The 15,094-nt window shown below is 40.2% G+C and overlaps 1 long non-coding RNA gene across 4 annotated transcripts; it reads right to left on the bottom strand.

Moving 5' to 3' along the window:
* Nucleotides 1–10,911: 10,911 nt before the first annotated feature.
* LOC109239535 lies at nt 10,912–14,772 on the bottom strand. Of its 4 annotated transcripts, none has more exons than XR_002069919.1 (4): nt 14,495–14,772; nt 14,050–14,331; nt 12,091–12,391; nt 10,912–11,222 (listed from the first exon to the last, which is right to left on the bottom strand). It is a non-coding gene; the product is annotated as an uncharacterized LOC109239535 (long non-coding RNA). The 4 variants fall into 4 exon arrangements; XR_002069920.1 differs by having other exon boundaries at nt 14,524–14,772; XR_002069918.1 differs by having other exon boundaries at nt 14,050–14,136; nt 14,270–14,767.
* Between the last annotated feature and the right edge of the window lie 322 nt (nt 14,773–15,094).

Raw genomic sequence — 15,094 nt, 5'->3', positions numbered from 1 at the left:
AGGGGCGGTTTATGGTACATGTTTTGCCCGAGGGGCTATTTACGTTTCTATCAATTTTACTCACTGTTTTCATCACTCGTTTGAAACTATTGAAAGATGTTTTAAAAGGAAAGGTTTTTCTGAAACTGAGTTTGTTTTACGAGCCAAATGATTTTTGTACTGTTTTGGTCAATGTACTGTATTTGTTGTAGTGTTATGGCATGAAATTATGTGTTTTCTTACTGCTCAGCTTTCATTTACTTTTATTACTTACTGAGTTGGCGTACTCACATTACTCCCTGCACCTTGTGTGCAGATCCAGGAGTTGCGGGTCGCGATAGTGAGCATTGGTTGTCCATTCAACAGGATTTCGGAGTCGACAAGGTTGCTGCATGGCGTTCGCAGCCCTGTTCTTCTCCCTCATATCTTCCCTAGATTTATTTAGTTTTGTCTTCTAGACTTTGTTAGGCTTTATTGTATTGAGGCAGAGTTGTAGTTGCTCGTGACTTGTGATACCCTGATGTCGGGCTTGTATAATTATTCCGCACTGGTTATTTAGACTTATATTATGAGATTTCTTGTTAATTAATGGCCTAAAAATGAATTTTATAGAATAATGGTTTGATTTGGGAATTGTGTCGGCTGGCGTAGTTTGATGATAAGCGCCATCACGACCGGGTCGGTTTAAGGGTCGTGACAAGTTGGTATAAGAGCCTAGGTTACATAGGTCTCACGAGTCATGAGCAGGTTTAGTAGAGTCTCGTGGATCGGTACGGAGACGTCTGTAGTTATCTTCGAGAGGCTGCAGAACCTTTAGCAAAACTTCACATTCTTGAATTCTTATCGTGCGACATTGATTCAGCTTGAAATGTAACTCTTTGAATTCCTTCTACGCATTCGTATGCGCGCATGAGCGCTCGGTATCAGCTGTGCATCGATGGCTTGTGATTCCCTGATCGAGGGGCGAGATGTGACTTCTATGTGTTGATGCTGGGCCAGTTTGGAGGACTTGAGGCCGGGTTTTGCCAATAGCTTGAGCACTGGGGTGTTGATTGTGTGAGCACGTGCTTCTGGATTTATATATTCGGTAGTGTCCCTATTAGTGGAAGTGATGACTAGATAGCTGTGTGATGAGTATGATGTGACTGCGAGATGAGTTCATATGATTTGAATGTCACGAGAAGGGTCTGCTGGAGGGTAAAAAGAACTATTTGGTGCTCGATTTCCATCTTGATTGGATGTATAGCCTCGAGTTATGGGTGTGTGAAGGATCTTTTCATGTTGTCTAGTTGGGGAGTGGAGTAGATTTCAAGTTACGATATGAGTTCAGACTCAAGAAGATTTAGTGATTGCGTGATTTCTATGACGGTGGAAGGGTATGAAGAGATGTTAGTTAGAGGCGAAGCAGGTGGCTTATCTCCTGCGGAGTGTTCTGAAGTTTGTGTGATCCTTTCGTTGTTTGCTGGAAGACCTCTTGTACGAGTGAAATATATGTGTTGCAATTTGAATTTTGTTCGCTTAAAAGAGTGGGCTTGACTGTTACGAGGGTGAATGCGAAATTGCAGATGATTTGAAATACTAGATGGTTGTGTTGCATGAGCTTATGAAGGATTGAGTTTAATCTCACTATGGTATTATGGAGGTATTAGAGTATAGGCATTGTCGATTATTGTGTGTTTTGATCTATGGCTTTGAACCAAGTGGGGGAGTCTGCTATTGATCAGTTGATAGCACGGTTATGTGCTATGTTGGTTCCAGTTTGAGGCATACTGGTGAATCAGTTATGGCTTACAGAGGTTGAGATCGAGGATGACTCGAGTAAAGGAAAATTTTGATAGGGGTTGTGTTATGCTTTATGGGTGTATAAGAATCATGGAATGACTTGAGTTGTTATTGGAGAAGGATGTAATGTGCATGGAGCAGGAAATTATTTGGTCGCATTAAGGTGTGGTTACTTTTTGGGGTGTTGGAGTGCTGATGGAGCACAGGTCGTTCGACTCGTTTGATCAGTTTAATAGAAACTTGAGAAGACTGGATGACTCCCGAGAATGGTTTTAAAGGATTTAAGATTTACTTGTAATAACTGGAGATCTTTAGGATGTGTATTTGGCTAGAAATTGAGGTTTACATTGGAGGGTGTCAAGACCTATGGCATTTCTATATCATTATGGATTCTACATATCAGTATCAGGAAGGTGAAGGTAATGGCTTTAGATTCGTAGGAAGTCTCTTCAGGGTGAGTATTCGCAATGTGGTGCTCTTGGGGATATTTGAGAGAGTATTCAGCGGCTTCTGAGCCTTAGACGGTGTGGTTTTATGCTTGGGTCTCGTGTGGTGAGTCTGGGTTGAGGACTGTAGTATCATGGCAAGGATAAGTAGCAATTGGAAGGTAAATTAGAAGAAGCTTGGGATAAATAGGATAGCTTGGTAATAGGTCGGATCGGCATGATAAAGGATATGATTAGTTCTTTAGGTGCTTATGGGGTAACGAGTTTCTACAGGTGTCTCGTGGCAAAGCTCTTGGGATTTTGGTGGCCTGCGTAACTCGGTTGAGTTAGAATGATTCAGTCCTGACGGTTTGGTTTTTGCGCATGAGATTCGGAGAGTTCTTGATGGTTTTCTACCACGGATAGAGATGTATATTTTCTACTGGCGTGAGGAACATGTGATGTATAGTGATTTTCTTCTAGATGGGATCAAATGGAAAGTTTTTGGCTAGTTGATTACGTAGTTGCTTATGGCTCGGAATAGATTACGAAGTATTCATATTTGACATAGGATGGCATGGTATATGCGGTATGTTGTTTAGGGTTGAGATTGCACGTATAAGGTCACAGTTCTGTTCTGAAAGGAATGTCATAAATTCTTAGGCAGCACAGGCAGTTTCAGATGATTAGGCAAATGATATTGCTAATTGGTGTGGCTTGAAGAGGGCATGCATTCGAGAAAGGGCTAAGTGTTTGAGTTAAGGGTACATCATTGGTATTTCGGAACTCTCTTGTTTGATCGACTGTTGATATTCGAGGTTGTTTGGTGGCACAGAAGGATTTTAGGAGTATCCCTCGTGGAGTGATTGGGTATTAGAGGTGTTATATATTCGGACGGTGGAATTGGGATCGGATATGGTTACTCGTGTGCTATTGTCACGACCCCGGTTCGCCCTCCGTGAACCATCATGACGGCACCTAGTCTCTACGACTAGGTAAGCCTAAAATGTGGAAAATAAACCAAATTTGCGGAAGAAAAACAAGTTAAATTAGAGAATAGAGTAAACAAACAACGTTTTAGAGTGCCGCCCGGCATACACAACGTTAATCTCTCAAAACCAATACATGTTCCCAAAACCTGAAAACCCATAAATCACAAGCTACGAATATAGTAAAATGCTCTAACTCCGGAAAGTCTACATCAACAGTAAAGATAGAAGGACTAGTCACTATAAGAGAGAATGGAGAGAGACTCCTTGGTCTGCGGACGCGGCAGATATACCTCGAAGTCTCCGTAGAATTGCCTCGCCTCAAGGATGGTAAGTCTGAGAAGAGGTACCTGGATCTGCACATGAAAAACATGCGCATGAAGGGCATGAGTACACCACAGCGGTACTCAGTAAGTGCCAAGCCTAACCTCGATAGGGTAGTGACAAGGAAGGTCAGGGCCCTACTGAGATTAAATAATAATATAAAGTTCGACAGTGTAGTATAAATAAGTGCAACAGTAAAATATCACAGGATATAAGACAACTACAACTGATACAGAGGCAAACAATCACAAGGATAATAACCGGCGTTTTCTCAGTATCCCGAGGATCTCTTAGTATCCTCAATATATATATATATATATATATATATCCGGGGATCTCTTGGTATCCCAAGGATCTCTTGGTATCCTCAATATATGCTAGGGATCTCTTGGTATACCGAGGATCTCTCGGTACTCTCAATATACATCAGGGATCTCTTGGTATCCCGAGGATCTCTTAGTATCCTCGATATATATGTGCCAGGGATCTCTCGGTATCCCGCACCTCAACTCGATCATAAATACGTACAGGGGGTCTCCCGGGATGCCTTCCCATAGCCCAAAATGAAACGCGCAACAATAACAGAAAAAGGATATACTCAATTAAGCTCAACTTCATACCAAGGCAAAACAGAAAATTCTAACCTAGCATAGTTCACGTAATACAAGTAAGGCAGTTAAAACAAATAGAGCAATTTAGTCAATTAGACATGCTTCTCTAGACTAACAGCATGCTAAGTTTCCAAATAGTGTAAGCGAGAAAAGGAAGAACACAATTTAAGGCTATTTTTAATGAAAAACTGGATTTTCAACAATTAGCACAAGTACGCACTCGTCACCTCACGTACAAGGCATTTCAACTATCACAATATCAATCCTAAGGGGAGAGTCGCCCACACAAGGTTAGACAAACCACATACCTCGAACCAGCTCAATTATCAACCCGAAACCACGTTCTTGCCACGAGTATTCGACTCCAAATGGCGCAAATCTACTCAATTAAATTTCATAATGTAAATGACACTTCAAGTAACTGATAGTACAATTAAATTCTAAGCTAATACGCGAAATTAGGTAAAAATGACCAAAATGTCCCTCGGGCCCGCGTCTCGGAATTGGGTAAAATTTATATTTCCAGAATCCTCACACTCTCACGAGTTCAGTCATACCAAAAGTACCAAAATTGGACCTCAATTGGTCCCCCAAAAGCATCACTCAAAGGCCTCTAATTAGTCAAGCCCTAACCCATGAATTACCACTGATTTTCCTTAGTATTTCATGCTTAGGATGATAAAAATCACTATAATAACGAGTTTAGGGACCAAAAACCTTACCGCAATGGACTCCTCTGAAAATCTCTCTTGAAAAATGCTCCAAAAGCTTCTTCCCATTTGAAAAGAGATGAAAAATAACTAAATTTCGCGAAGGCAAGTATTTATGTTCTACCCAGCGATTTCCACATCTGCGGTCCTGGGACCGCTTCTGCGGTCTTGGGACCGATTCTGCGGTCCCGCTTTTGCGGAACAAGGTTCGCATATGCGACTTCTCACTTAAACTCATTTTCCGCATCTGCGACTGCCTATCCGCAGATGCGGTACCGCTCCTGCGGAATTGCTACCGCTTCTGCGGTCCCTGCCTAACTTCCCCATTTACGCTTTTGCGGTCATTGAGCCGCTTCTGCGGTGCCGCACCTGTAGAACCCAAACTGCAAGTGCGGTTATGACAGAACCAGCAGCTGAAGCTGCAACTCAAACTCCAAAATTTCCTCCGTCAACCACCCGAAATCATCCCGAGGCCCTCGGGACCTCATCCAAAGGCACCAACAAGTCTAATACCACTGTCCAAACTTGTACCAATCCTTAAAACACCTAAAACAACATCGAAACCTCAAATTAACCATGGATTCAAGCCTAAGAACTCCAAATTTCTAAAATTACGCTTTCGATCGAAAAGTCTATCAAACGTCATCCGAATAACCTGAAATTTCGCACACACGTCCCATTCAACACTATGGAGCTACTCCAACTTCCGGAATTCCATTCCGACCCTCGGATCAAAATCTCACTATCGAACCGGATACTTCAAAATTCTATCTTTCGGCATTTCAAGCCTAAATTAGCTACGGACCTCCAAAACACAATCCGAATACGCCCCTAAGCCCGAAATCACCCAACGGGGCTAACGGAACCATCGGATTTCCATTCCAAGGCCGTCTTCACACTGTTCCGACTACGGTCAAATTTCCTAGACTTAAGCTCTCATTTAGGGACTAAGTGTCCCAAAACTCTCCAAAACTCTAAACCGAACGTCCCGGCAAATCAAAATAGCAGAAATAAACACGAGGAAAGCAGTTAATAGGGGATTAGGGCGTAAATTCTAAAAACGACCGGCGGGGTCGTTATAGCTATATAGATTTGGAGACTAAGAGTTCTCATAAACAGGTTATGTTGTGGTTGTGGGTCGCGTGCATCGGCCTTGTGTGGTGACTATCGGGGGTTTGGAGGCCCGAGTGGATCTTTTGTTGCTTAGTATGTTAGATTTTAATGCGATATTGGGCATGGACTGGTTGTCTCCGTGTCGTGTTATTCTGGACTGTTGTGCTAAGATGATGACGTTGGCTATGCTAGGGATGCCACAGATTGAGTGGCGAGGTTTGATGGATTATGTTCCCAGTAGGGTGATTTCATTTTGAAGACCCAGCGGATGGTTGGGAAGGGTTGTCTTTCGTATTTGGCCTTCGTGAGAGATATCAGTGCAGAGACTCCTACCATTGATTCAGTTTCGGTGGTGAGTGATTTTCGGATGTATTTCCTGCTGCCGGGCATGCCGCCGGACAGGGTTGTTGATTTCAGTATTGATTGGGTGCCGGGCACCGTATCGTATGGCACCGGCGGAGTTAAAGGAGTTGAAGGAGCAGCTTCAAGAACTCCTTGATAAGGGGTTCATTGGTAGGCCAATATGGATGTGTGTTCTGCATCGAGTCGGCTTTGTTGACTCCGAGTTGCTATTATTGAGGGATGTGTTGATTCTATTGTTATTGAGCTTATTAGTGTTCTGGAGTGATCTATGATATCTTCCCGTATTGTGAGGCATTATGATTTGTTGGTTATAGGCACATACGGTGCAGTTATATTGGGGTCTCACAGTGGAATTCGAGCGGGAAGAGTATTGGGTATTGCTCGGTGGATGGCGTATCGGTTGTGTCCTTTCGGGTTTGTGTGGTGTTATGTCATTTGTTTCGCCGTGGTTATTATGATTTGCTTTTGGTACTTGACATCAAATTGCGCGTGGTTGTTGGTTTTGAGCATAGTAACGTGAGGTGTTTTATGTGGGCCAGTATTTGGATAGGGTCGCGCATTGCCGCGAAGTTACGTGGAGGTATGATCCTTCGGGTTAGATTCGTGTGTTATGGTTCTACGATGTGTGATGGGTTCTTAGCATCGTGTTGTGATGGTACTGGTGAGCTTGCGGTACAACTCTCTCATTTGAGTTATTTTCCATGATTTAAGTACATTTGGATTGTTGCTTGTTGGTGCGCAGATTGCACGGCTTGCGGCTTTAGATTTATTGATGTGTCATGTCACTAGAGCAGCCGTGTTGGATGAGATGAGGGCACTGGGATCTAGAAGGAATACTATCGGATTCGATTTCAGCATCTTGGAAGGATAATATCGAGATTTTGCTTAGAAATTTACTATGGTCCTTGACAAAGGAGAGGGAGCTCCGTGACTGGTTGATCTGAGGAGTGGTTATGACTTTCTGCGTGTTTTATTCACCATTGTCAGTATACGAAAGTGTTGGAATGAGGTCTTGTTTGATAAGAGGGTTTATTGCCGGTATTGGGTTGTTTGAGCAGCTGCTGCGATTAGAAGTTATCGCTACGAGTGGTTGAGTTATGTGGTATATCATGTGATTACATCTAGGGTACGGGTATGTGCATGGTAAGGTTATACAACAATTTGTTGGCTTTTGGAACAACCTTGGGCACGTTCGAGGACGAACGTATGTTTAAATGGGGGAGGATGTAACGACTCGACCGGTCGTTTTGAGCATTTTCACTTTGCTCGCCAGTTCTCGGGCATGACTAGCCCCATAAGATGTATTATGACATATGTAAATCGTTGTTTTTGGTTTTCAGGATAATTGGAACAGATATGGAAGAATGATTCTCAGCTTGAAGCTTTAAATTTGAAAGGTTTGACTCAATCTTGACTTTTTAGTATTCTATCTCGGATTTGGATTTTTTATGATTTCGTTAGCTTTGTTAGGTGATTTGGGGCTTAGGAGCGTGATCGGAATGTATTTTGGAGGATCGTGGTAGATTTAGGCTTGAATTGGCAAAATTAGAATTTTGGCATTTTCGGTTGGTAGTGGTCATTTTGATATCGGGGTCGACATGGGATTCCGGAAATTTGAGTAGGTCCGTTGTGTCAATGGTGATGTGAGTGCAAAATTTTAGGTCATACGGATGAGGTTTGATAGACTTTTTGATCGTTTGCGGAATTCGGAAGTTTTGGAATCCTTAGGCTTGAATCCGTGGGTGATTTAGTGTTTCGGCGTTGTTTTGAGTGTTTCGAGGGTTGGTATAAGTATGAATAGTGGTATATGACTTGTTCGTATTTTTGGTTGAGGTCCCGGGGGCCTCGGGATGAGTTTGGAAGGTTGTCGGAAAGTTTGGAATTGGAGTTGAGCAGCTTCAGCTACTGTTTCTGTCATAACCGCACCTGCGGATTGGGGACCGCAGGTGCGAGCCGCAGAAGCGGAAGGTAGATCGCAGAAGCGGCAAGCATTGCAGGAGCAAGGTCTTGACCGCATCTGTGAGCGCGTAGGTGCGACACCTGGGTCGCAGGTGCGGCGTCTGAGGATTTTAATGAAAAACCGCTGATGCGGTTAAGTAGACTGCAGGTGCGTTAATTTGTCCGCAGGTGCAGAAATGCCTGGGCAGAAAGTATAAAAGGCCATCTTCGCGATTTTCAACTTATTTCCTCCATTTCTGAGACGGGTTTAGAGCTTTTTGAGAGGATTTGAAGAGGATTCAATGGGTAACGCTTTGAGTTAAGATTTTTGAACTCAATAATCGATTCTATGGTACTTTTTGACTGATTAGGCATGAAATTATTTGAAACCGAGGGTTACAATTGAGAATTAGGGCTTGAAACTGGAAAGTTTTCATTGGGGATTTGAGGGGCCATTTGAGGTCCAATTTTGATGCTCTTAGTATGTATAGACTCGTGGGAGGATAAGGATTCTAGTGATGTAATTTTTATCGAATTCCGTGACGTGGGCCAAGGGGTCGGATTTGGCCAATTTCAGGATTTTTGAGTTAATTTGATTATTTTCGCTTGGGCTTTGTTCCTTTAGCGTGTATTAATGGTATGATACCGATTTTCGTTAGATTTAGAGCACTCGGAGGCCGATTCGAGAGGCAAAGTCACCGCGGGCTAGAGTTTGAACCGGATTGAGGTAAGTAATGATTGTAAATGTTGTCCTGAGGGTATGAAACCCCGAATTTCACATCGTTGTGCTACTTTGAGGTGACGCACACGCTAGATGACAAGCGTGGGGTCGTGCCCCGTTAGGGATTGTGACTTGGTCCATCCCGTACAACTATTAAGTCGCGTATTTAATTGGAAACTATTTGATATTATTGTATTTTGGAAAGTATTATCATGTTTTGGGCTGAATGCCATGTTTGGGCCTTGTGCCAACTGTTTGGACCCTTAGGGGCTTTTTACTACTGCTTCCTCACTATTTATTGTTTAATATTTACACTCAGTCATGCTATGTTTTTACTGATTTCATAACTCAGTTCTATTTACTCCGTTTTGATGCTATGGATGATATTTTGGACTGAGCATCCTGTTTTACTGTTATTCCGAGTGTCTTGAGAGGTTTCTGACTGTGTGAGGCCGAGGGCCTGTGTTGTGAGTATATTATGGGATCGGGCTGCACGTCGTAGCAAGTTGTTACTGATTCATGATATTGTGAGGCCGAGGGCCTGATTGACTTATTCCATGAGGTGGCTTGTTATTATGAAGCCGAGGGCTTGACTGATTTATGCCACGAGATGGCTTGTTATAGCGCTTGGGCTGTAGGAGCCCCTCCGGAGTCTGAACACCCCCAGTGAGCGCGGGTACCCAGTGTGTGTGATGTGATGCTGCCCGAGGGGCTGATCTTGATTATGTTGTTGCCGAGAGACTGATTATTAGTGATGGTGAGGTAGCCCGAGGGACTTATCTTGATTATGATGTTGCCCGAGGGGCTGATGATGAGTGATTGTGAGGTAGCCCGAGGGGCTGGTTCTGTTGATATTTTGCCCGAGGGGCGGTTTATGGTACATGTTTTGCCTGAGGGGCTGTTTACGTTTCTATCATTTTTACCCACTGTTTTCATCACTCGTTTGAAACTATTGAAAGATGTTTTAAAAGGAAAGGTTTTTCTGAAACTAAGTTTGTTTTACGAGCCACATGATTTCTGTACTGTTTTGGGCAATGTACTGTATTTGTTGCAGTGTTATGGCGTGGAATTATGTGTTTTCTTACTGCTCAGCTTTCATTTACTTTTATTACTTACTGAGTTATTACTCCCTGCATCTTGTGTGCAGATCCAGGAGTTGTGGGTCTCGATAGTGAGCATTGATTGTCCATTCAGTAGGATTTCGGAGTCGACAAGGTAGCTGCATGGTGTTCGCAGCCCTGTTCTTCTCCCTCATATCTTCCCTAGATTTATTTAGTTTTGTCTTCCAGACTTTGTTAGACTTTATTGTATTGAGACAGAGTTGTAGATGCTCGTGACTTGTGACACCCCGATGTCGGGCTTGTATATTCATTCCGCACTGGTTATTTAGACTTATATTATGAGATTTCTTGTTAATTTATGGCTTAAAAATGACTTTTATCGAATAATGGTTTAATTTGGGAACTGTGTCGGCTGGTCTAATTTCACGATAGGCGCCATCAAGACCGGATCGGTTTTAGGGTCGTGATAGCACTACAAAAAAATGCTGAATTTGCGGAGGTTTTATTTACATATTGCGGCGGTCAGAAACCTCCGCAATATACTTTTATGGCGGTTTCCAAAACCCCCGCAATAATGTTCGCCGCAACCAATTTGTGGGGGTTCTTTGACAGACCGCCGTTATCATATAGCGGCGGGTATTTGACGGCGATATAACCTCCGCAATTTGGTAGTTTGGATGTCACTTATTAAAAAAATAGCGGAGGTCTAAACCCCCGCAATTTATTTATTTAGCCCCCACAAATTTTATAACACAATATTATTATAAGTTAAATAGTGGCAGTTATAACCTCCGCTATTCATTGAATTGTTTTCCCTATAATATTACTCCATAACTGTTCCAATTTCAATTATATTAATATAATGAAGCATCAACAAATTATATAAATTGCTTGCTGGAATCAAGTAATGTCAATATATTAATAAACCACAAAATACATTAGTCTCAAAAATTTGCTTTAAACACAACTACTCCAACCATTAAACACAAAACATCAATATTATAATTATTCTTAAAACTAACTTTAAACAGAACATCCACTCCAACCATTATGGACAAAATATCTACTATGACCATTCAATCGAATACGATGCTTAATTATCTAATACATTTGCAAGCAACTTCAAAGGTTGTTGTTAGGATTACTTCCACCGGATGATCTTCTTATATCCATGGGTGAAATGGATCCGCTAGCCGCATCACTTGGCTACAAAACAATCAAAATAAAATATAATTAACAAAAAGTACATCAACAATATCCTAACTAATAATCACTTAGCTTCATTCAAGTATCAGTAACCAATAATCATTTAGCACTGCAATGCACTATTAGTGAAGCATAAAAGTAGTGATACCCCCACAAGAGAGAAGTTAGCAGATACAGATAACAAAAAGATGCCTGTTTTTCAATATAAAAAGCTGCTAAGGAAAGTGTGGGAACCTTTCAGATCCCACACTGAACTCATTGACCTCCAGTTTTAAGCATCGAGCATGTAATTCGTTATTCCTTATGCTTGAATTGCCTATTATATGCCTTGTCAATTAGATCACAAGCCGCAAGCACAAAAGCAGAGCATGCGCTCATAGAATCATTCAATCGATTGACACATGCAAGATCAGGTTGCAGATGCTTCAACTAAAATATACCTGCGAAGCCACACTCCAGCTAAGTTTTACAAGTTAGAATATATCATAGGAAGCTTCTTTCCTACAAGATACCTATACGTCCAAATTTAAAGTCAAGCAGGTTATCAAGCACTTCTGATGTGCTAATAAATATAGTCTGACTAGTTGTAGTAAGCATTGTTAATGGCTGTAGTTTCTGATGTGCTAATAAATATAATGTAGCAAGTGCTATGAAGGTGAAGTTTTGGACCGTCTTCTCACATCAATTAAGAGGTAAATATATCCTTCTCCCTGTTTCTCAAATGTCTGCTTTTTTTTTTTGCCGAAAGATATTAACGACGCCTTTCTGCTCTATTATTTTACAAAGTTTTACTCAATCCACCTCTTTTATTTTTCTTGACTTACAATATAACAATCTTTCTGCTATATAGTCTATGGCAATAACATACCTATTTCATCTACAGTCCAATGTTGCGTAGATACACGTCCACTACACTTTCTAGATGGTGTGTGTTGTGACGCGACCCGGGCTGATGGAACTTGCTGTGTTGTGGTCTGATCTAACAGAACCGGATTTGCTGCAACATGACCTGAAGGTGTTGGTTGTGTTATCGGTTGAATAAATGAAGTCAGCTGTGGTGCATCATCAAAATGCGAAGGTGTTGATTCAGTTGTTGATAAAGTTTGTGCTACACCTTGTGATGTAGGTGCTGACTGAATTGAGTTCTGGAAGTTCTTGTAACGCTTGGGCTTCGAAATATATGCAAGCAATAAAATAAAAGCATTGGCCAAGACTTATAGCTATCATCTAATAGACTGAATAACAGTGCTGAAGAAACCAACTATCTAAAACATAAAAGGAGTCACATCTATGCATCTAAAACACATAATTCTTTTATGCAAACCAAGCAAAATCTAAGAACTGAGAATTAGAACTAAAAATAGAATAACATAATTAAGAAGGTAACAATTTGGACAAACAAACAAACAAGAAAAGGGAGGGGAAAAGCAGAGCTTGATCATATTTTATAGAGACAAAAGAGAAGAAGCAGAAAGCAAAAATAAAGAAAATCTACCTTATCAACAATAAAGATTTCTTCACCATTGACATCCACTTTAAGATCACAAAGATAATACAAACATTCCTAAAGAAGATAATAAAAGCAAGCAAGCACTTCATTATCTATGTAAAGCAAGCAAGCTTCATTATTTAGGTGGGAGCTGGCCCCTGCTCCAATACTGTAAAAGTTGGAACTATTATTTTTACTTTGTTTTGATATGAAACGGCAAAGAAGAGAACAAACAACTCAAGCATTAAAGAAAGGAGGAAATCAAATCGTCAGATTATAGATAGGAGCAACGATAAGTATAAAATATTAGCTGAAGAGGCCTTAAATGGTATAAAATACTAGAAAAGGCCTACTAAAAAACTTTTAACATCTCAGGTATCTTAAATGGTATTAACTGAACAGGAACACTCACCACCCTTCTTTTTCTTAAAAACAAATAGGGAGAATAAATAAGAACGGGCTAGTCCTTCACATTCAAATGATTCCTCTTAACATTAGTCAAAAACAAAAGTACCTGTTACCAAATCCTAAGATCTCAGAGTCTAAGTATATTAAAAGAAAAGGATCAGCCCTTCCTTACTGAAATTATAACTTAATAACAAAAAAACTAGTCCTTCACATTTCAAAAGTACTTTCCTTCCATTAGAAAGACTAACCACTATGATTAACATTTTGGTCAAATATTAGAAAGAAAATGCAAAATGCTAGATTCAACCAGACACATTCTACTTGCACCACATTACACATTTCTGCTAAGTTGCTAACAGCTTGTAATTATCAATGATGCCATAATATAGCCCAAGAAATGGCAATGCTCTCCACAGTAAAAAAACCAAATTTCTGAAAAGCCAACAAAGAATATATTAACAATGTTGTGAAGCATAATTCAGGGGAGTGTCAAATTCCAGGCAACTCCAGAATAAAAAACAACTAAAACCCGCAATTTACATACATTTGTTAATATTTTCTGTGGAAGAATTTCTTCCACAGAAGAGAAGGCATGAAGATGAAGTCAAATTGCCAAAGAAATGTATTGTAGGAAACTGCAAACGTGATAGATGTTAATAATGTTATGAACGATCACAAGTATAACAACTGCAATACATATGTAATTACTTGTTAACCAAATCCCATAAACTGATAATATCAGTCTAATATATTCCTCATCACTTGACAAATAAAATAGAAAATATGTTATTGATTCATCAGCCTTTTGAAAGAAAGCAAAATTGATGTTCAGGCAACCTAATCTATTATCTGCACATTTTGTATTACAAACCTAGAAAGAAAAAAGATTAATATTCAACACTACGAAGAAAACTAAAAATTTATTTGTACCTTGTGATTGATTCAAACACCATGTAGAGCAGAAAGAGGAATAGCCACTAGTGACAATTGTGTCTTCTCTAAAGGTCCTCAGGAATTCTAAAATACACATGCAAGAGGAAATATTTCAATTAAGTAGACCCAAAATCGCAGAAATTAACCTACAAAAATACCAAAAAAGCTAAATTTTACAACCTAAAATACCTAAGGCAGAAGGAGAAAGAAGACTTACATCTCGAATTCAAAAGAGAGTGTTATATCCTTCTTTAAAAAACACTGATTCAACTAAAATTTCTGTTACTCTCAGTAGAGAATCGTAATACAGAAAAGCCACAAATTAGAGGAAAAATCAGTTAAGGAAAAACACAAATTAACAAAAGGAAATAAACCTAAAACCCACATGCAAGAAAAAAGAAACACAGAAAAGCAAAATCAAAGAATGGGGAAGAGGAATTACCATAGATCTGAACCCACAATCAAACTTACCGTTGTGAATCTCTTTCATAGAATGGGGAAGAAAGCAAAAATTTACATTAGTGACGGTCCAAGCGTGAACCCCCCTACGGTCCAAATGGAAGCTGAAAAGCTTCTCTTTCGTGAAAGTGAGGGAGGGGTTTGGGGAAAAAAGAGGAAAATTATCAAAAAAGAGGGGAAAATTGGGGTTAGTACGCATTTTTTTAAGGTTGGCGGAGGTTATTGACCGCCGCAAATATAACGTATTTGTGGGGTTGTATAAAAACCCCCAATTTGATATAAATTGCGGAGGTTACAATAACTGTCGCAATTAAACCTCCGCAAATTTACCTTTTTTTTTGTAGTGTAGGATTAGACTTTAGGCTTCTTATATGACTTGTTTAGATTACATGCTTTACATGATCTATGTTTAATCATTTGTATGACTACACGAGTTTATCCTTTCATGCTAGAGATCATGTTTAACTAGGATTATTAGCTACTAATTATCCGAGATGGGTTATTTTGGAATTTTTACTATAATTGATTTAGTTGTAGTCATTTTTCACATCTTGAGCACGCATTCGCACTGTATTATTATTAT

This window comes from Nicotiana attenuata, unplaced genomic scaffold (genome assembly GCF_001879085.1).
Source record: "Nicotiana attenuata strain UT unplaced genomic scaffold, NIATTr2, whole genome shotgun sequence".
In the NCBI taxonomy this organism is placed as follows: domain Eukaryota; kingdom Viridiplantae; phylum Streptophyta; class Magnoliopsida; order Solanales; family Solanaceae; genus Nicotiana; species Nicotiana attenuata.
The sequence above is the reverse complement of the archived record's forward strand: the minus strand, read 5'-3'. Positions and strand labels throughout refer to the sequence as shown.